General features: G+C 42.4%; 1 protein-coding gene across 33 annotated transcripts in view; it reads right to left on the reverse strand.

The window, feature by feature from the left end:
- The window catches only part of ZNF644 (zinc finger protein 644), an 85,881-nt gene that overhangs the window by 60,332 nt on the left and 4,163 nt on the right, over positions 1-21,386 (reverse strand). For 12 of the 33 annotated variants that reach the window (XM_053244392.1, XM_053244394.1, XM_053244367.1 and 9 more), the window contains exon 3: positions 6,286-6,341. The exons of 4 other annotated variants lie outside the window; for them this stretch is intronic. The gene's annotated coding sequence lies outside the window, so the exon portion shown is untranslated. Of the gene's footprint in view, positions 1-6,285; positions 6,342-12,743; positions 12,839-12,925; positions 12,977-14,743; positions 14,827-16,549; positions 16,643-17,752; positions 20,183-21,386 lie in introns of all 33 variants that reach the window. 17 more of the 33 variants (XM_053244373.1, XM_053244386.1, XM_053244370.1 and 14 more) reach the window with 9 other exon arrangements.

The following is a 21,386-nucleotide window of genomic DNA, read 5'->3' on the forward strand; positions in this document are numbered from 1 at the left end:
TATGCAAGGGTTTCCAGTGCATCCCCCAGAGCTTCTCTACATATGTGCTTCATTAGTATTGGCACTTATACAGAAAGTGTGATGTGGCCACTGTGACTAATGAAAATGTTGAATGTGGCCAACAGTTAGATATGCATGTTGACTAAATTCAGAAACCGTTACAAAATCTTCATATTAAGCATGTTACAAAATTAATTTCTAAGTGCCAATACTATTTTACATAACTTTTTTTGGTTAGCACTATTCCACATCACAATTTTTGGATGCCAAAAGACAGATTCTCGAGTCTTTCATAGAATCAGGTTATGAAAACTTCCATGTGGATCTTCCAGCAGATAAGAGACAGATAATGCATGCTGGAAGTTTTCATAACATTATCTATCTCCAAAATGTCTCAGTAGTTTGCCAGAAAAGATTACTCAATATCCATAAGGATGTTAAGATCTGTGGCCAAAAATAATGTCTTCTACAACAAATGCCATACTATCAGCATTTTAACATATAAGAAGCTACATCCACACTTAGGTGTAAGTAAAATACTGTAAGGATAAGATATAGTTCAGCCCAACATTTCAGACATCAGCTTCTGATAGGATTTCATGGTTGAATATTTAATTTCAGTTTCACTGCTTAAATGATGGAATTTTACCTGGCCAATAAACCACCACTTAGCACAGAATCACAAGGTGAAGTTAGACTATATTCTACTTCCAACCTTTCCAAGATCATCATACAGAGAAACCTCAACTTTATGGGCCCCGATTGTCTGGATTTTACAGACAATCATCACTGCCACAAACGTTCCACAGTTCTTCCCCCTCTGTTCTTTCTCTCTCTTGTTGTCTGCTTCCTTCTCTCTGCCCCTCACCACCAAGATTTCATTTCAACTTGCAGACTCCTTCTCCCACTCGCATTCCTCCCCGGGGCTCCAGTGATGGCGTGTCACAGCCCTTCATGACCACCCCAGCGCCACGGGAAGAAGCACCTGTACTGAGAAGCTGCAGAGTGAAGGGAAAATGATTGTGAGAGCTTTCACACATGTATCTACTTGTCAGGATAACTGCTTAGCTATTTTGAAACTCCCCTATTCCTAACACCAAGATTTCATTTCAGCTTGCCTGGCAGGGGTGGGATCAGGAGTCACAGGATACAGGAATCCCAGCTTTCACTGGAAAAGCCTGCCTGCAACAAGCAGAGGAAGGGAGAAAGAGAGCAGAGGAGGAATGGGGAGGGGAATCAGGTGGGATGTAACCATGTGCTTTCCCCCTGGATTTCACAGACTATTGCCTAACCTGGGCTGCCCTTCCTCCAATATCATCTATCAAATCAAGCAGGAATATACCAGCAACTTGCCATGTATTTATTTATTTAGTTATCTATCTATCTATCACACTTCTATACCACACAAAACTCACGTCTCTGGGCGGTTTACAACAAACAAAAAGCTAAAACATGAGTTAAAATAAATGACAAAAAAAACCTTAACACAGTAGTTAAAACAAAATAAATGACTTAGTAGAAGTTAAAACATTACAACAATTTAAATTTTAAAACTTTTAAAATGATGCTAAAACTGTTAAAACAATATTTAATTAAAAGCCTGGGTGAATAGGTGCATCTTTAAAGAATTTTTTAAAATTGTCTGAGATGGGGACACTCTTATTTCAGCAGGGAGCGCGTTCCAAAGCTCTGGGACAGCAGCGGAGAAAGACTGTCCCTGAGTAGCCACCAAACAAGCCGGTAGCAACTGCAGACGGACCTCTCCTGATGATTTCAATGGTGGTGGGGTTCATGACGAAGAAGAAGTTCTCTTAAATAACCAGGGCCCAAGCTGTTTAGGGCTTTATAGGTTATAAACAATACTTTATATTTTGCCCGGAAACTAAGCAGCAGCCAGTGTAGATTTTTCAATACAGGAGTAATATGGTCTCTCCAAAATGACTCAGAGACCAACCTGGCTGCCGCATTCTGAACCAGCTGTAGTTTTTGGACTATACATAAGGGCAGCCCCACATAGAGCGTGTTACAGTAATCTAGTTTGGAGGTTACCAGCAGATGTACTACTGTTTTGAGGTCGTTTATCTCAAGAAACGGATGCAGCTGGTGTATTGGCCAATGCTGATAGAAGGCACTTCTGGCCACCGCCTCAACCTGGGAGACCAAGGAGAGGCTTGGATCCAGAAGCACCCCCAGACGGCGTACTTGTTCCTTCCAGGGAAGTGTGACCCCATATAGAACAGGCAGATAAATCTCATCTCCAGAGTTTTGACCCCGCACAATAAGTATCTCCATCTTATCTGGATTCAGCCTCAGTTTGTTATCCCTCATCCACCCCATTACCGACTCCAGACAGGCATTTAGGGAGGTTATGCCCCCTCCCGATGATGTTGACAAGGAGAAGTAGATTTGGGTGTCATCAGCATACTGATAGCACCCTGCACCAAATCTCCTGATGATCTCTCCCAGCGGTTTCATGTAGATGTTAAATAACAGTGGAGACAATATGGAGCCCTGAGGGACACTATACAAAAATTCAGATTTTGAAGAACAACAGTCTCCAAGGGATACCATCTGGAACCTGCCCGAGAGGTAGGAGCAGAACCACTGCAAAGCAGTGCCTCCCACTCCCAACCCCCTCAGAAGCTCCAGAAGGATACTATGGTTGATAGTATCGAAAGCCGCCAAGAGGTCCAAAAGGACCAACAGAGTCACACTTCCTCTGTCAATTCCCAATTGGAGATCATCTATCAGGCCGATCAAGGCAGTCTCCACCCAATAGCCCGCGTGAAAGCCAGTTTGAAATGGGTCTAGATAATCAGTTTCCTCCAAGACTGTCTGGAGCTGGGAGGCCACCACCCTCTCAATTACCTTGCCCAGCTATGGAAGGTTGGAAACAGGCCTGCAGTTGCTCAACTCTGAGTGATCCAAGGTAGGCTTCTTCAAAAGTGGTCTAATAATTGCCTCCTCATGGCAAGGAGGCATCCTGCCTTCCCGCAGAAGTGCATTTATAATCTCTACTAGGCCTTCTACAACAAGCCCCCTGCCAGATGGTATAAGCCATGTCAGGCAAGGATCAAGAGGGCAGGTGATAAGTCGCACCATTCCAATCAGGTTGTCCACATCCTCAGGAGTTACAAACTGGAACTGATCCAACTTAACCACACAAGAGGAGTCACTGGACACCTCCACATCACACACTGAAGTAATTGTGGAGACAGAATCTAAGTTGGCCCGAATGCGAGAGATTTTTCCACAAAGAATTCATTAAACACATCACAGCGGGTAATTGATGGTTCCAGATTCTGATTCAAGGAAGGAGGGGCACAAACTAGCCCTCTCACAACCCTAAACAGCTCTGCCGGACGTGAACTTGCAGGTGCAATATAGGCAGGAAAGAATTGCTTCTTTGCCGCACGCATCACCTGAGCATAGAACTTCAAATGTGTTCTATGTCAGGGATCCTCAATGCTGGGCCCCCAGATGTTCTTCAACTTCAACTCCCATAATCCCCAGGCCCAGTGGCCCTGGCTGGGGATTATGGGAGTTGAAGTCCAAGAATATCTGAGGGCCCAACATTGAGGATCCCTGCTCTATGTTGTAATCTGTTGGACTCGAGTAGAGTCTTTCGCCACTTGCGCTCCAGTTGTCTACCTCGCCACTTAAGCCTCCGTAGTTCTTCCGTATACCAAGGGGCCAATTTTGAAGCGGGTTGGAGAGGACGCTTAGGTGCGATCACGTCTACTGCCCCGGTGATTTTGCTGTTCCAGTTTTCCACCAGGGCATCAACAGGATCGCCAGCAGAGCCAACACTGAATCCCTCAAAGGCTTCTTGAAATCCTATTGGATCCAATAACCTTCACGGGCGGACCATCCTAATAGGTCCCTAACCCCTGCGGTGGGACATGGTCGTGAGTCCAACCTTAACCATATGGTGGTCCATCCATGACAATAGGGAAATCACAGGAGTCCCCACCCTGATCAGAGTGAAAGACCAAATCAAGCGTGTCACCTGCAATGTGTGTAGGTCCCAAGACTGCTTGGGATAGGCCCATAGTCGTCATGTCTGCCATGAACTCCTGAGCTGCCCCAGACAAATTGGTCCTGAAATGAACATTGAAGTCCCCCAACACCACAAGCCTGGGGGACTCCAACACCAAGCCTGAGACCAGCTCAGTTAGGGACTCCACTAAGCAACGGGGCTATTGGTACACCAACAGAAGCCTCAGTCTATTCCTAGTCCCCAAACTTAAGTACACACATTCAGTATGGTCTGACACTTCAACAGGGATCCTGGTTATATAGGCCACAGTCACTCCAGCTCCCTGCCCATGGTCCCTCAACACAGTACCCTGGAAGGAGAATCTGGGATCAGACCGGGTCACCAGCCTCCCACAACCAAGTATCTGTAATACATACCAGGTTGGCACCTTCATCCAGAATCAAATCATGGATGGTTTCTGATTTGTTTGGGACCAACCTGGCATTACAGAGGAGCAAGGTGAGGTTCCAAGGGTGGTAGGCACTGCTCTTCAAGGTCAAAGAGCTGGCAGGTCAGCCAGAAGGGGAAACAGCTATTAGATTTCCAAGTCCCCTTCCCCTGTAATGGCCCGCTGACCTGCCAATGTTACTTCTTCTGTACCTCACCACCACTGGAATGGCTGCCCCACAGTTAGTGTTCACACCCCGTCTCCCCATCTCCAGGTAAGCCCAGACCCATTATAAAGCAATCTCACCCAGGACTAATAAAAACAGAAGCCCCACTATTAAATGTCCCCCAAAATACAAATACCTGGGTCAAGAGGCCTGGCCCTCGCCATCGCTGTCCCCCGAAGTGGCTCCCCCAAAGGGGTGACCCCCTTTGGTGTCACCCCTTCAGTGGCCACTGGCAACACCCTAAATAGCCCTGAGCAGCAAGCTCCGGCAGATGGAGTCCAGGAAACTGCCAAGTCACTCCCTGTGGGTCCCAGTCCTGCAAATCCTCACTACAGCCCAGCAGCCTGTCGGGGGGTGGGGGGAGCAGATAGTAAGGGGGGGGGGCAGACGCAGACAGGCAGGCACCCAGTCCCTCACCCTGGGGTCTGCCTGGAGGCTGATGTTCCTCCTCCTCTCCTACAGGCTTTTGGATTACTATTTTATCAGCATTTGTGTTTATTTTTATTGGAGCGCATTTGCGCCACACAACCGTTCCCTCCCATTTGTGTTTATTTTTATTAGAGTGGTGTTTGGTGTATTTATATCATGCTGCTAATGGTTTTCTCCTCTGTAGTTTTTGGCTGTTTCTGCTTTTATGTTTTGGTTTATTATTTTATTATATATTGTTTTTCAGTAATGATTTATGCTACCTTAGGGACCTTATGTATGAAATGCAGTTTAGGGAGATTTTAAATAAAACCTTGAACATGTATACATGGCATAAATGGGCACACTTATTTTGACTCCCTTTTACCTGCACCCCACTCAAGTGATCAAATAGGTACATGAGGAATAGGCTCCACACAACCTCCTATATCCCCAAACAACCCTGAAGGCTCTTTTCTAACTGTGCTACCTTAAGCATTTCGTCTGGTCTCAAATGTAACACCCAATTCTGTTTCTTATAGCTCATGTCATCGCATATGACCTTACTCTGCACTACCACCCTGATGCTTCACATGCCGTTCGCTTCTCTTCTGCTCAAAACCTTATACTAAGGGAATTGTTGATGCACTCTTATGCTTGTATTTTAAGAGAGCACTCCAGTCAAAACATATCCTTTTCAGCATACCTGCTATACAGTAATGAATACCATACAACCATGTTTGGTACAAATTCAGAAACAACACCACTTGAAGTTCACCACTTGCACAGGGAAAGCAACTGTTCCCTCCCAGACAGATAGCTGGTCAAACTCACAGTTCAAGTTACAATGACATCCAGGTATATTGCAGGCAGGTTTGTGCATACTTACCTGAAAAGCTTGTCATGTAAAGTTCTGTTTAAAGAAATAAAAACCCCATGCAAACTACTATACGAGCACAGCAAATGCTATTCTAGACCTTTTTATTTAGATGGAATATATGCAAAGATATTCATTTTAATGAAATCTTCACGCATTCGACTTTTCAATTGTGCAGGTCAATTTCTTGATATGGATTATTTATGAGGAAAATAGAAACTTGTATACCTAGAGTAGAACAGTGCAAGGGAGAAGAGCAATTTAATCACACAAGATATTTCAGAATGAATAATTGCTTCTGATTATTACTCCAACTGAACTGACTATGTAGATAAATTATTATTACTTACCTTAGTTTACTTTATTTTCTTAAAGCTGCAAATTTCGATCCAATACTGAGAAAAACCTACAAACAGTAAATAAAAGGGTTCTATAAAATTGTCTTAAAACTATTTTATTATACTCTTGATTGGAAGCAAAGCTGTACAAGGTGGTCACCAATTCATTCTTATTACAGAGCACCACACCAGGAATTCTTATTTATACCAATGTTTATATATCCCTTTCAATAGACAGAAACATTTTTACTTCACATTTTACTCACAACTTCACCAATTACCACTCTAAATGGCTTTTAGAGATGTAAGGCGCCATGGCTCCAACAAGGGAGAAACCACTGCCATGCAGCGTTTCAATACAAACTCCCCCAGCCACTTTAACTCACCTGGGGAGAGCAGCTCACCGTTTGGCCCCTTAGTCACCTCAGAAACGGTGAGATAACTCACTGCTCCCTCCCTGATAGGAATTTGTCAATTCAGGAACAGCAACGGCGACTTCCAAAATGGCCACCGGAGTTTGCGCGGGAATATCGGCAGCTGCCGATGAAGGCAATTGAGCCCTGACCGCCTGGAGCTGAAGTCTCTCACTTAGCGGAGCCCCGCCAGAGACCAGCTTACGTTTTTTCTTTTTCTTTTTATCGCCCGGCTCCTTAACATGCTTCGTCTTCGTAGCCAGCTCTAGGCGCGAAGCCGTCTCAGAGCTTACTACAGCCGTGCCTTCAGCCGGAGCCTCCGGACCCACAGCTGTCAGGGAGTTGCTCATCGGAGGAGCAAAGACACTAGGAGACTCCAATAAGGGGCCCTCAGAAAGTGCTCCTTGAAGCATATCCCCGCAGTGTGAAGGATCCATAGAAAGGAAAAGAACTAGTGAGAGAGATTTTTTTTTTTTTTGGAAGGAGAAGAAGAGAAATTAGGGAGAAGAAGGAAAAACGACTCCCTTCCCTTGAACACAGAGAAAAACAACAGAAAGAGGGAAAGGAAGGTCAAGAGCAGCTATCTAAGGAGACTGGCAGAAAAAGAACCGTCCAGAAGCAAAGACAGGACCGGAACTGGGATAATGGAGACTGGCACGCCAGGGTGGTACCAGAGAAGTTCTCTGATTGGTCCTGTCTGGAAGCATGAGGGGATTGACAACCCGTCAAGTTAGGATGCCCTCCCCATGCCTCGGAAAAAGTACTTATTTTCAACTTACGAGTTTTGCCTACACTGAAATCCATTATTACAAACAGAACCATAGTTATTCAAATGCAAGGCATGAATACAATGCAGTGAAACATTCTAGAATACATCAACAGTGAGTCAAGGGCTCAGTGATCACAGCAGAATTAAAATACTTTCAAAGATGGCCAACACTACAAATACAGAATCAGTTTATACAAAGATTTACGTTGTTCCAAAGCTACATTGAGGAATACCTTCCTTGCTTTGTGTAAAGGCCTGCATAATGCTCAACTTGAAGTCCATATACATGGCCAAAAACAATGGTTCAGTTACACACTGACAGTATTATTTGGCTACACAGTCTGATTACATTTGATCATAACACTTGGAGATGGGTAAAGTAAATTGTGCCATTGAGTCGGCTTCTTGTTAGCTTCTTGTATGTTATTGTTAACCACCCAGAGATGAAAGTTTGGGGCAATGTACAAATTTGATAAATTAAAAAAATAAAATATAGATTTTCAGAGTCTTCTTCCTTGTCAAAACATGCTTATTTTGCCTCAATAATTAAAGAGTTCACAAAAATCTGAGATCATCCAATTTCTTCCAAAATACTGAATTTAAATTCAATTATATTAAGATATATTAAGTTTTATTTGATTTGATGGAGGGGAAGGGAGAAATTAAGAGAGTCCATTTGAATGAGCTGATCAAGTAAATACCTCTGAGGAGCAGAGACTGCTTCAGGAGTAAGGGAGGCGTTCTCTCATCTGGGATCCTATAAAATTTGACACATGGTCTGATAACAGCTGGGCAGACAGGCAAGAGATATCTGAGGCCACTGGCAAGAAGAATAGAGGATACTTCTAGAGTTGTAACATACAAAAACCTTCATTTCTGCCTACTCATCTTCCAAACATAAGAATATATTGGTACTCCCATAACAGCGCCACAAAGACTTTAGTTTCCTTAACATGTTGAAAAATTTGAGTATACCGTATTAGAATCTAGCCCTTACTCTGAAGTAATTAAGCAAGCATATTGCTTGGATATCCAGTCTCTTTTAGAGATGAGTAAGACTCTGTTTCATATATATTAACTGATTTGAATCAGAGATTTCTATCACTACCATAAATATTCCTAGAGCAGAGAATGAAAGCCATTACTTTTATTATAAATATCAGAGAAACTGAAATAGCTAAGAATATACAATGCTTTTCAAGTATTTCAATGTAACCCCCAGAAAAATGCAGAAGCACATACAAACATAATACCAAGCCATGCTGCCGTACCAGCAGTGATACCTGGTAGCCATTTTCTTTTTGTATCAAACACTGATAATTCTGCATTTTTACAGCACTCTCTCTTTAAACCTGAAGGTGGCAATGATTAACTTATGCTCTTTTCAATCCTTTTATTTAAAAAAAAAAAGACTGCTGTCTAATACAACATTCATCTGCATTTCATTACATACTGCTACAGAACAAGACTAGAGTGATTTTAAAGCTAAATAATTTTGCCAACTAAGAAAATTGAATGTGATTAGTTATTTACCTTATCCATCCCCAAACATCAAGTAGACTAAAATAAGCTGAAAGTCAAGGGTTTATATCAGATGTTATTTTCTAATGATTGCTTGGCTTTTCAGGCAAATAAGCAAAATAAAGGATTCACATTTTTGGTCTCGCCTGGATAGCCAGCCAAACAATTATGCTCTCAAAAACTGTCCCTCGTCCCGAGTGTGGGGGGGTCTTCTTTCCAATATCACACTGAAGCCTCATCTATCCTCCCCAATGACAAGCTAGGGAAGGGGGATCATCCCTGTTGCTTTAGCTTTGCAAGTGCTCAAAGCCATCAAGGCCAAGACAATGGTGAAGCACAAGCACTAGCAAGATCTGTGCCATCTTTGCTTTCTGTTACCTCATTCACTGCATTATATTCACAATAAGCTTCCTAAAACAAAACTCCAAAAAGCCTTCATATTTGACATTATAATATAGCATACACAACAAGCAATGCTCCCCAGACTACTAGATAATCTAACAGTGCCCTTTGAACATTCAGAAGTTGTAATAACAACAGACTTCATTTGTACAGAACCTTCCAGGGGCAAAAACCTTAATACAGACCCTGCCTATGGACTCAATCTAAAAGAGAAAAGATTAGGGAATGGGAGATTATCAGAAGAAAAAGCCAGAGAAAATATGTACGCCTTCAGCAGTTCTTTAAAATATAGGAACAGACTGATATGCCAGTATGTGGGAAAGAGGATATTCCACAAATGAAATAGAGAACACAAGAAGACTGATATGAATGAGAAGAACTTTTAGGCTGTGTTCTATCAGCAGAACAGAACGACCATGGAAGGACAGGAAACAAAAGAAGAGCGCTAGAAGAATATAACCAATTAAAAACAAAGGGGAAAGCTTAAAACAAAAGCAATATAGAAAAGGAGGCCAGTGAAAAGAGGAGAAATATGGAAGCAGAAAAGGCATGATTGGAAGGAAGAGGCTGGAAATGAGAATTTCACAGGTCTGGAAAAAAAATCATTACAGGAGTCAAAGCAGGTAAAAAAAGTTAATCAATGTTGCAATAGGGAAAATGTATTTATAGATTTACTTCTAAAAATTAAGTATCATCACAAGATTAGCCATTGAAAAAACACTCAAAGTGTTCTTACATCATTTCTCAAAGCAACTATAGTTTTGATACTATCAGTATTTACCCACACTTTCCATCTCAGCATAATCAAATTCTTCATTTTCATTCCACTATCAAGTACAGGTTTATGACTGCTCCCTTCTCCCACGCAAACAATTGGCTTGTATCCTTCAATCAAATCAGATATACTTTGTGCACACAAAGAGAGACTGACTTCCCTGGTATATGTTCAATACTGTTCCACAACACACAAAAACATACACGATGTGGCAAAGGTAGATAAAAACTAGAGGTGTAACTATCTCAAATAATACATCCAAAAATGTGTCACATTGTTGGATCCTTGGTATTCAATTCTCTATCAAAAATTACATTGTGGGAGAGGACAGAAACTAAAAAACCTCAAAAGAGTACCAAAAAAAGATCTTCTGAAAACTTAGAACAGATGGGAAGTCTTTTGATCTTAAATGCAATAGTTCCCAGAATAAATGAATTAGGTTTAAGAATACAGTCCATATAATCCCAGATTGTAACTATTTGGAAACCATCAAGACAATGATCTTCACTGTTTTTCAAGTGGGGGCCACTTTGGCAAAAACCTTCAATGTGAGAGCCATTTTCCACTGTGCTGATCTATGCATAGTTCCATGCTTACTCAAAGCTGGGAGGGCCCGTTAAGAATTGAAGCCCTCAGAAGAGCTCTAGAAGAATGGCTACACTTCTCAGCACTATGTGCATGTCTTCCAAGATGGTGCTCAAGTGGGCCCACCACCCTGGTGTTGGGCAAAGCACAGTACTGCAGGGTGAGAATGGTTGCCTCCACATGGTGCCAGGGAAACCGTCCAGAGTATTCAGCTTTGGCCAAAACTTCACACAGGCCCAAACAAACAACTAGTTGAGGGCTGCACTTAGATGGGGCCATCACTGGCCCCCGGGCCTTACAATGAAGAATATTGGATTAAGCTGAAGAAAAATGTACTTTCTGCTAGGTATATAATTTATATCCCATGTAGGCATTTGGTAGCTCAGAAGCTACTGGTAGCTCCCAGGCTTGTCTGAAGCAATGGTCCAGGCATTTAGGCTTGCTTCTTCCTCCTTTCCTTTCCAGCTAATACTGCAAGTCTGATTGGCTAACTTAGTGGGTATATGGATGCACCATTTGAAATCTCTCTCAGAGTGTAAAGGGTTGCTTTTACTTTCTCTCCAATTAATTTCTCTCCGGTTTCTTTTCCCATAAGCTAAACTCTCTTGCTCCCTCCTGCTCTGCAACACAAGTCTGAGAAAGGATTTGGATGTTAAAATTTCTTATTCTCTAGTTGTAAAGTTTTGTACAAGCTGCTATTGTGTGACTAACTCCAACTCCCCAACTTTCTATAGTGTGCTGGTAGCTCCCAAGGTTCTGGAGAGAGAGAAAAGTATCTCCTGGAAGCCTTACATCTACCCCATAAGCCTATCCCAGCTTATGTAACTTGCACACAGTGCAAAATTCAGTTATTTCTCTCACACCAACTCTCACATTTAGGAAAAATATCATTTGACAATGTCAGTAAACTATTGGATAGCCTGCTTTTACCTCTTCAGTAACTGAAAAACATCTTTTCTAAACAACCTCAAGTGGAAGGAAAGTTATCTTGCAATTCTCAGAACAGAAAAATCATTTCACTATAGCCCTATTCAAACATTATATTCACTCATATGAGTGTACAGTGTACACAGATACAGATCTATACACAATATCAATTATTCACATATAGGTCAAACACGAGTACCGCAGTATACCTCCTAACTGTACCATGCATTTGAGGGGCCTATACTTTTAAAACTATGCAGGTACAGCCATACACACACACACACACACACACACACACACACACACACACACACACACACGCTTTTAAAACATAATGTCTGAATATGGCTACTAGGCATCTATAATATGCACAGTTTTAAGTCTGAGACAGAGAATGTAACTGTCTGTGAAGCAAGGTGTCTCAAGCTGTTGAAGGAGAAACTGGTGTCGAGGGGACAGTAAAATTTATTTAACATAATTGTATGCCATTTTTCCAAAGCTCAATACTGCACACAACTGTTTTTTAATTATATTTGTACCAAATCATGGTACTTGCTTCACTCACACTGTAGCAGGACAATCACATTAAGCAACACTTTATTAGGAGGCACAGCATTGGACTAGTTCCAATCCTACCTTAGGGAAAAGACTTTGAACGTCTGCTCTGAACAGGGGCGCTTCTGATCAGGCCTTTGGTTTCTGGGATCCCACAAGGCTCAATCTTTTCCCCCATGATATTTTAAATCTACATAAAACCACTGACAAAGTCAACCGGAGATCTGGGCTGAAGTGTCACCGATATGAGGATGATACTGCCTTGAGGTCAAGCAGCAGCTGGAAGTTTATGACACTTCACCACACCACATTTTCAAATTTATCTTAGAGATGACAGGAGATTCCTAAACCAGAAATCCATAAATGACTATTCACAGTTCCTTACTTATATGAATGGCCAACTTCCATGAGTGGTGGGGGGAGGCAGAGGAAGGCACCACCAAATTATGCTTAAACCATCCCAAAGAATCAGACTCAATTGTTCTCTATATACTGTAGTATGCTAGTATCACAATAAATATACCATGAAGCCAAATGTAAGCTTGGGACAGGGAACCAGTTCTTCATTCTCTCTCATGTTTTTCATCCCTTGTTATATAAAATGATTTGTGAAATTATCTGAAAAGCAGAATATAAATATAATTAATGGCATCTTTAATTTCAGAAATAACTCCTGAAACAGACCAAGCAAGTAATCGGTTTTACCTTTTTCCAAGTCAAGAGTATTCAAATTTCACCCATCTGAATTTTGACATTCTGTTGTAAAAATGTGAATTTTAAAAATTGACATTACACAATTTCATTTCAGCTCTTATTTTAGTAGTAGTAATAGTAGTAAAAAAACTGGAATGGAAGAGCACTGAAATCCATCCACACTGCTACTCCAACTTCAAGAGCCCTCAGACTAGAAGGCAACTGCTGAAGTTGTCTATGGTAAAACAAAAAGGCAGCCAACAATATTAGCCGATAAATTAACATGAAAAAATTAGGATGACCCAGTTTAATATGGCCTAGGAATAACATATTGCCTTCTGAGGGGATGTGTGGTCTGACTGCCTGTACTGGCCTCTGGAAAAAGAGTAGGCTCCCTTCTAACAATGAGCAATAGAAGTGATAGCAGCTGGAATTCCCTTCCAGCACCCACCTACCCACTGCCTTGCTCTGCCAGTCTGGCAAGGATATATTCCTATCCTATTGTCTCACAAGTTACTGCCTGCATTAGCTGCATTCCACTTTTGCTCTAGCAGTAGTTGCACTTCTCCCAATGACTTATAAGGATAAACTGTCAAGAAGGGGAAAGAATGGAGTCCACTCATTTGCTTGCTCTAGGAAGATCAACTGCTATCATAGAAGGTACAGTGCTGCTGCTGCAGGCTAGATACAGGATGGGTATGCAGTAGAATGTGCGAGCCAGCTTGACCTCAAGCCGGCTCAAGCTCAAACTGACTTGAGCCCAAACCAGCTCAGTTCGAGGGCTCAACCAAAAACCGAACAGGGCCCAGATTGGCTCAAGCTGAACCCCCAGGCCAGTTCAGGCCCAGTTTGGGGGTGCCAGACATGTTAGAATTGGTTAAAAAAAAAAGATAGACTCACTGCCACTGCCAGATCTGGCAGCCCCAGGGGTGCTGCTGCAGAAGGTTCCCTTCCCCCACTGGCCTCCCCCTCCGGTCTCCAAAGGGCCATTTCGGACCAGTGAGTGTGTATGGTGTACATTTTAGAGGCTCAACCTCACAAGAGTGAGGGTCACAACGTGGCCATGCACATGGCCATCACACATCCACGGCAGCCTCCAAAATAGCCACCATGTACACTCTAAAAGCTGAAACTGCCCCCAAATGGGCCAAAATGGCCCTTCAGAGACCGGGCGTGGGGGAGGCCAGCAAAGGAGAGGAAGCCGATGGAGATCCCCTCACAGCCACACACACACACCCTGGGCAGCTGGATGCAGCAATGACAGTGAGTCCACCTCTTTTTTAAAAAAAACCAATTCTAACATGTCTGGCACCCCTGAACTGGCCCCAAACTGGTTCGAATTTGATGTGCCCCAAGTTTAGAGGTACCAAAACCTAACATGCCCAGTCCAGTTCAAGTCCGGTTCAAACCAGACAAACTGATCTTGTGCACATCCCTTGTGTGCAGTGGCAAAAGCTAGAGAATCTCTCATTCCTACTATACAAGGCAAGATTACAGGTGGCTAAGTGTCATCTTCACCTACTGCCACCTGTATCGGCCACCACTGAAAGTGTCTTCTCCCTCCTTTCAGAAATCAAGCACAAGCAGAGGTGGCCTTGATTTTACACATCCCCTCATTAAGAGCGCAGTGTATCGCCTTGTGTGAACCTCTTCGGTTTGCTTGTGCCAATGACAACAGGACCATATTTGAAATTGCCCTGAAACTCTAGAACTGAAGCCACGATCTTTGCATTTTAGAAATAAGCAAAAGGAATTTATTTCTGAAATGAATAGAAACAGCAACATCGTCTCCTATAGTGATATCTACTAGAGTACCAAATGACATTTTACCATACAGCAGAATCCAGTTCATCCTAGACTGTTTTTTTTTAAATTCCATCACAGATACAGCACCAAGGTATTCCTAAGCCATCCTGCAATTTAAAGTGTACATTACTACACTGTGAATGTGTGCAATCACTACAATGGTCATAGTTCTTATATACTGTGACGGACCAGGGATTATACTTTCTTAGGGCTCTACCTGGTCTGTCGCATATAGCAATAGCAATAGCACTTACATTTATATACCGCTCTATAGCCGGAGCTCTCTAAGCGGTTTACAATGATTTAGCATATTGCCCCCAACATTCTGGGTACTCGTTTTACTGACCTCGGAAGGATGGAAGGCTGAGTCAACCTTGAGCCCCTGGTCAGGATCGAACTTGTAACCTTCTGGTTACAGGGCAGCAGTTTTACCACTGCGCCACCAGGGGTTGGCATATATGACTGGCATATAGAAATGCCAATCAACACAATGCCTTATTTTACAAGCATGTGCCAAGGTTTCAGGGATCCCACACTTTCAGACAACCCTACAAATACTATGAGAAACTTTGGTTGACATTAGAGCTACTCCAAGAGCAGATATTTATATAAAACAAGACAGAATAGTGTAATGACAGACACTCATTACACAAGCCAGTCACCTGCAAATCAAAATATCTGTATAAATTCACTTTCCAGCAGCACCTGTAGATATAAAGAAGTTTAAAAGCATCCCTGCAGAATTCAGGCAGAAGGGAACTTTACACTTCAGCAACTCAACAGCAGAGACAAAGTGATGGAAACCAGCTCTCCAGTCCTAATATTTTTAACCCAAGTATAAAGTTTGACATTTTCTAGAAAAAAATCCTAGTAACTTGAAGCAGTTGACATAGACAATGGAATGTTCCCATATAATATATTTACAGTACTACATTTTAAACAAACCGTTTAAACCAACCAAGCCTAAAGGGTTGAGATAAGTTGGTTAAGCCCTATAGCCATTGAGCTCCACTGCACTCTTAAGTCTCTGGTGGTGACCTAGAGAAGCCTGTAGGTGCAGGAGGAACACTTTCACAGGCCCACAAAGAAAAGCTAGCTATTTTCCCTTCTGACAGCAGCCTCTCACAAGGTAATGCTCCAAAGAGTCCCTGATCTCCTGGAGGTGTTTGTTAGATAGTGGAAGGGACTACTGCTGGAAGGGGAGAACTGAAGGGATCTCATGCCCAAGCAGACATTTCAGTGCCACTTTGAATCCTAGTCTCTGCCCATTCTCCATAGCTTATCTGTTATTCTCAATAGCTTATCTGTGTGACCCAAACCTTGCAAATTTATCAGCGTCACTCAGGCTATCATTAGCTTGTCTCCAAGTTTCAGATAGCCATTCTCATATGGCAAGTAAAAACTGTCTCCAGGCACCCAACAACTGAATCTCATTCTCAAAGAGCTACTGGCTCTTTAAGGCCAGGAGTCTGCATTACAGGCCCTCCTCCATGAGTCCTGCCTCTAGAATACAATCTTGTATTAAAGGCAGCTCTCTATATTTTGTAGTCTTGCACTCAAGTGCACTCCTTCTTGCAACCTTAAACCATTATTAAGTCTGGAAGTCGAAAGCAGCCTTCCACACAGTTTCTGGCTTTGTCTCCTTCCCACTGGCAGCCAAAGGGAAAATATGGAGCCTAGCAGCTGCCTGGGTACCTATTACTTATTCAAGTTAGGCTGGTGCCCCTCCCTCTGTGCCCCTCTGGTAAAGACAGGGAAAGAGACACAAACTATCAGCTACCCAAGGGCTCTGTTGTGCGCTCTCCAGCCATCCTTTCCCACTTTCTGTACCTGGCGATCCAGGCAGGGCTGCCACCAGCTGAGAACTCTGCAACTTGCTCTGAAGTTATTCTGTTTCCCTCAGCAGACAGAAGAAAACGACAGCTGAAATGCACACAGTAAGATGCTCAGATGGCTACTACACAGAGTGGAATGCTACAGCACTTCACTAAGGGAGCAGCTCTTGCTACATTCCCTCTAGTCTTTTCTCGTAATCTGGCCAATGACGCATACAGAACAAGTTCAATCAATCAGCAAAGTATCTGGAATAACCATTCCTAGCTGGAAATGTTAAATATAAATATAAATATTCTGAAGACCTCCTACTAATTTCCTAGATACCAACTTTCATTCCTTTAGCACTATGATTCTAAGCCAACCAAAAGTCTCCTGTTCCCTTTTTTCTTGCTGCTCCTCCAATTCCACCCTTTCTCCCTTGCTGCCCCTTATGCTTGAAACACCCTTCTTACAACCTGCCTTTTTCATAAAGCCTTTGGCAAAACCCCAACTGTAACTAAAGTTAGGTGCATGCTATTCTTCCCGTTTACCTGACTCCATTTGTTCACCTCCCTGTTCTCTGTTGTCTCCCCTGGGTCAATGTGAAGATTGTGAGACCTTCAGGGAAGGAGCCTGTCCTCTTATTCTTTGTATAACAATGGGCAACAACCAGACTTGCTTTTCATTCACAAAAGTACACTCTAATCATGTAAGGGCAAGGAGGGTTGATGTTTACAACACCCTTCCGCCTCTGCACCCACCCCACCAAAATTAAGTTCCAGAGAGTTGAAGCAGCTTCAGGAACAGATTTTCACAAGAGGGCTCACAAGAAGCTGCAGTCAGAAGGGGAATCAACAAGTCACTCTTCTCCACTTGTATGAGTAGAATGCACTTCTGCAAATAAAAGACTAGTCTGGAGGGTATTCAATTTTTTTAAAATGCCCATTTACAATGTGCAATTGTCTAAGATTATACTTCATGTATTAAGCATTTCCTTGTACCCGCAGCAGGGAAATACTTGACTAACAAGCAGAAGGTTGCCGGTTCGAATCCCCGCTGGTACTATATCAGTCAGCAGAGATATAGGACGATGCTGAAAGCCATCATCTAATACTGAGTGGGAGAAGGCAATGGTAAACCCCTCCTCTATTCTACCAAAGAAAACCACAGAGCTCTGTGGGCGCCAGGAGTTGAAATTAACTTGACGGCATACTTTACCTTTTAAAAGTTAGAGTGCTGGACTAGGACTGGGGAGACCCGAGTTCAAATCCCCATTCAGCCATAAAACTAGCTGGGTGACTCTGGGCCGGTCATGTATCTCTCAGCCTAACCTACTTCACAGGGTTGTTGTGAAAGAGAACCTCAAGTATGTAGTACACTGCTCTGGGCTCCTTGGAGGAAGAGCGGGATATAAATGTAAAAATAAAAAAAAATTTAAAAAAGAATCTAGATAGTTATCTTTTTAATTCAAAGTAATGAATACTTAGATTTGAATATTATTAGTAGCTAACATGGTATAGTGGTTAAGAGTATTGGAATAGGGCCAGAAAGACCCAAGTTCAAATTCTCATTCAGCCATGGAACTCACTGGGTGACTCTGGGTCACTCACTTATCTATTAACCAAATCTACCTTACAGGGATGTTGTGAGGATACACATAACCATGTACACTGCTCTGGGCTCCCTGTAGGAAGAGCAAGATAGAAATGTAAAAATAAATTATTATTTTCCAGTTTATGCACATATCCATCAGTTGTTGAACCACTGTTATACCAAGGCAGCAATAGTCATCTCTTAAAAATATAAGTTCTCTTTTCAGAGATCTGCTAATAATTCGTGTAAAAGAAATTGAGGAATATGTCAAACACTGATAAAAAATAAGGACCCAATTTTTTTACATTTTGAACACCACATCAGGGACAGGAGCCTATTATGAATGCAAAAATATTGACATTCTGCTAAATCCGAAATGGTTTTTTTCCTTCCACTTTGCACATAAAAGGTATTCTTCAAGTACTATCTACATATTTAAAAGCCTTAGAACAGATTTAAAAGCCTTAGGATATATGTCGCACATCCCATGGTACGTAGTACATCTCACGAGAGTTGTCCAGAGGAGAGAGAAGGCATGGAGTAGGGTTGAGCGGTGGACAGAGGGGCAGCTGCTGAGGAGAAGGGAGGGCCGAGGAGGTGGCGCCACGGCAACAAGGAAGAAAGAAGAGGAGACACTAAGCAGTGGCTCCCATCGCCCTGCAGAGTCTCCTCACAAGGACGATGACCAGGGCAAAAGAGCGCACTGAGGGTCATCTGTGCAGGCCAAAAGGGAAGCCCCGGCTTGGCCGTTCTCCTCACGAGCAGACTTGGCCAGGCAACACGATGGAGGCCGCTGGTAGGAGCCAACCAAGGCCTCCGCGATGCCGCTCACCCTAGGAAGGGAAGGGGAGGCTGAAGGATAGGGAAGAGCGAAGGTCATGGGGGGGAGCGAGTGAGAGTCATGGGGGGTGGAGTGGGGAAGGTTTCACTACATCTGCTGTCATCCCGGATGGCAGGGGGCGGCTTAAGGATGGGAGAGCAGGGGAAGGCAGGGCAGTGAGCCGGATTGTCTGGGGAGGGGTGAGAAAGTGAGAACTAGGGCACAGATGTTCTGCACAGGGCCAGCTAGTTACATAGAATTTGTCTTGCTTTCAAGGCTTTACTACATAGCAAGCAGTGCACTACAGAAGAAAAGATCTACTTTTCAACTTGAATCATTTAGCACTTCAAATCATAATCTGCTTCACTTCACTAGTATAAACCAATAAGGCTTGCTTTCTTGCGCGCGCACGCTCTCTCTCTCTATATCTATATCTATAAAAATCCTGAAACCAGGTATCCACAGACCTTCACTAAATCAATGACGAAAAACACACGTATTTAAAATAAATATCCTTTCGTACACTAACTACTGTAAAATGGGAGACAGCCAAAATCTGGGGTGGCACTTAATGACAATTTGTACACTGCTTTACTTTTCAGAAGCTGCATCATCATCTTCTTCTTCAATTCCCATCTGAGTATTGTGCCTATTGGTTCAGTTTTTTAACAGCACACAACATATTTTGAACATTATTTACTTCTAACTAGAACAGCAGTGAGACCGGCATCTCTTCAGATATGTTTTTCTCACTTCAGGCTTAAAGAGCAAAGCATGTTCTTTCACATCCAAAATTAATTATGAGGTTGCAAAAGTATAATTGAGTTGCATGTTTTCCGAACTGTCTCTAGGGGGAAAAGTTATTTATCACACTTGTATTCCTAGGATGAAATAAGCAGACATTTGTATCTGCTTCATCAAGGAGTGTAGAGCAACAAACTTGAGGTTATCTTGTAGTCCTCACAACAGTCCTGTTAGGTAGATTAAGCCTGAGAATTACTGGCTCATTATCACTGAATAAGCTACACAGCTAGTGAAGATTCAAACAAGGATCTTCCCATCCCATATCTTAACATTCTGCCCATTACACTAGTAGTTCTACAGAATAAGCAAGAATTGTTTAGAATTACTTAACTGAGTATGATAATGGATACACAGTCTGCCTATCCTTATTCCTGGGCAACTCCCATTAATTGCAACAGGGCTTCCAGGCACATAATGCTGCTCTCTTTGACCTATTCAAGTCAATCATTTAAAAAAAAAAACAGCTCTATGAAACAGTAACTATGAAAACATGTGCAAGGTAGTTTTCTTTGCAGCACTAATAGTCACCCAGAGAACTATTGTCATGATCAGCTAATATTATTGTTGTTGATATTGTTATTATTAATACAAAGCCCAGTCTATGAGAGATAATTTGAAAGCGCTTTCTACTGTTCTAATAAGCCACAAACTACTCTCCATCACATCACTCTGGAGCCTTAATTTTGTCTGCTAGTATTACTGTATAGATGTGTCAACAGTTTTATAATCCTTATGAAATTCATCCTCACACACCACCATAAAGAATTACTACCATTCTCAATCTACAGACAGGAAACAGAGTTCCACCTCTGGCAAATCTTGGCAAAGCTTGGCAAATCTCATTGACAGATGCACATTTTATCATTTTTACCCAAGACAGGCTCACATTTTCAGCCCCCTTCCCAAGTCACACCTTATAAACATTGAAACAAGTAACATCTAAAGAGGCTCTGAGACAGATAGCAACTTGCCCAACATACCCACAGGGAGTCAAAACAAACCTGAACCAAAGAATGAACAATCTTTCTTCTGAATCTGAACAGAACTTGAACATTATCAGAAAGCTTCTACTGAACCTTAACCAAAACCAACAGCAAAAATCAGGTTACTGGTTCAGAAAAAGGATTCACACACACACACACACACACCTTGATGTGGTACACTCACTGGATCCACTAGAACCAGAATGAGCACATAAACAAAACCAGTATCTGGGAGAATTTATATTGGGTTTGTTCAGGCTTCTATACTCTGTCTTCTTCAAGGGTTGAGCCTGGGAAGCATTAGGCAGAGACTGAACTGGAGGCCTGCTTGTAGGGTTGTGCTTGAGAATGTCCAAAGCCAAATAATACATACCAGCCCTTTGGAACCATACAAAGACAGACACCTGCAGCATGCCTGTCTCTGCACAGCACTGCATGCTTCCCATACAGGGGCCCCCTTCATAATAAGCAAAGGTCTGTACTGCTCCAGCAATGGCTGGGAGGGCACATGAGGAATGCTGGGAAGCAGGGTGGATTTGATTTAAATCAAACTGATTTAAATCACTAGCAGGGTGGATAAAAATCAATATTTTTTAAAAAAAATCAAAAAAATCGGATTTTTTTTATTTAAATCGGATTTTTTTGATTTAAA

Source organism: Hemicordylus capensis, chromosome 4 (genome assembly GCF_027244095.1).
Source record: "Hemicordylus capensis ecotype Gifberg chromosome 4, rHemCap1.1.pri, whole genome shotgun sequence".
NCBI lineage: Eukaryota > Metazoa > Chordata > Lepidosauria > Squamata > Cordylidae > Hemicordylus > Hemicordylus capensis.